Source organism: Schistocerca nitens, chromosome 12 (genome assembly GCF_023898315.1).
Source record: "Schistocerca nitens isolate TAMUIC-IGC-003100 chromosome 12, iqSchNite1.1, whole genome shotgun sequence".
NCBI lineage: Eukaryota > Metazoa > Arthropoda > Insecta > Orthoptera > Acrididae > Schistocerca > Schistocerca nitens.
In genome coordinates this window covers 101,942,932-101,944,444 of record NC_064625.1, presented here as the reverse complement: position 1 = coordinate 101,944,444, position 1,513 = coordinate 101,942,932, and the positions used below count along the sequence as shown (strand labels likewise).

Here is a 1,513-nt window from a genome sequence, read left to right as displayed (position 1 = left end):
GATTCCCGGCTGGGTCGGAGATTTTCTCCTCTGAGGGACTGGGCGTTGTGTTGTCTTCATCATCATCATTTCATCCCCATCGACGAGCAAGTCGCCGAAGTGGCGTCAAATCGAAAGACTTGCACCCAGCGAACGGTCTACCCGAAAGGAGGCTCTAGTCACACGACATTACATTATTATGGATTCCACTAGACACAGACAGTTGGGGTACACTAATTCCATCCTAGGGGGTGCAGGGTGGCGGCAGGAAGGGTATCCGGCCACCCCTTAAACATTAACATGCCAAATCCGATTAAACATGGCCGACCCTGCATAACCGCGGGACAAGGCGCAAGCGATAGGAATTTCGGGAAATCAGTGACTGCAGAACAGGGGCGAAAAGTCACTGTTCTCTGAGTGCCTTGGAACACCATGACCCGCACTTCTTTATCTTTGCACGGAAGCGACGTAATCCCTTACTGATAAGGCCCCATGGGATGTGATACGGCTATATCCGATAGAGGCTACGTGATTATAATGACGTGTATTACGTATCTTAATCATTTCAAAAAGTTTACTAATCTCACAGGCAACAAAATCATTTTATTAATCTTGGTTAACCGTATCTGCCGCTTAATCCTGGAGGCTATGTCTAAGATAGCCACCCCACTGCAGCTGCAATACCTGGCCACTTGATCGCAACGTTTCCAGGCCTATCGAGGCTTTTTATAAAATTGCAGTAGATTCGTGCAATGTGTCTCATCCCATGTAGGTCTTGAGCTTGTAGAACGTAGCTGGGCTGATGAAAGTGCCATTGACTGCTGTTAAAGATGTCATCGCAGGTTTCAATCTCAATCGAAACAAATTTTCGATGGCTCTCAAGAGTTAGATGAACGACACTTGGTATTCATCGCTGGAAGCGAAGAACTTGGATAAAAAAAAATGAAATGATAATTGAATACAGACCCTAGCTGCAAACAGGCGTTGATGTACTTCATTGGGGACATGTTGAAAATGTGTGCCCCGACCGGGACTCGAACCCGGGATCTCCTGCTTACATGGCAGACGCTCTATCCATCTGAGCCACCGCGGGCACAGAGGATAGTGCGTCTGCAGGGACTTATCCCTTGCACGCTCCCCGTGAGGTCCACATTCCGAACATGTCCACACCACTACATTCGTAGTGCGCCTGATAGATGTTTGCACATCATACTCATTACTCGTGGCAGATTAATCTACCAAGTCCCGTACGAGTTCGGGCATAGCGTGTGCGTTCGCACAAGAAGGTCAATGGCCGGGAAGCAATATTTTAACTATTCAACTATTCAATTATCATTTCATTTCTAGCAAAGCTGCATGGTCATCCACGGTAACCGTTCTTTCGGGAACAGATACTACCGTCATATATAGTAAAAAAAATGGTTCAAATGGCTCTGAGCACTATGGGACATCTGAGGTCATCAGTCCCCTAGAACTTAGAACTACTTAAACCTAACTAAGGACATCACACACATACATGCCCGAGGTAGGATTC

The 1,513-nt window shown here is 46.8% G+C and overlaps 1 non-coding gene across 1 annotated transcript; it reads right to left on the bottom strand.

The window, feature by feature from the left end:
• Positions 1-998: 998 nt before the first annotated feature.
• Trnat-ugu (transfer RNA threonine (anticodon UGU)) lies at positions 999-1,073 on the bottom strand. The gene has a single exon. It is a non-coding gene; the product is annotated as a tRNA-Thr (tRNA).
• Positions 1,074-1,513: the final 440 nt, after the last annotated feature.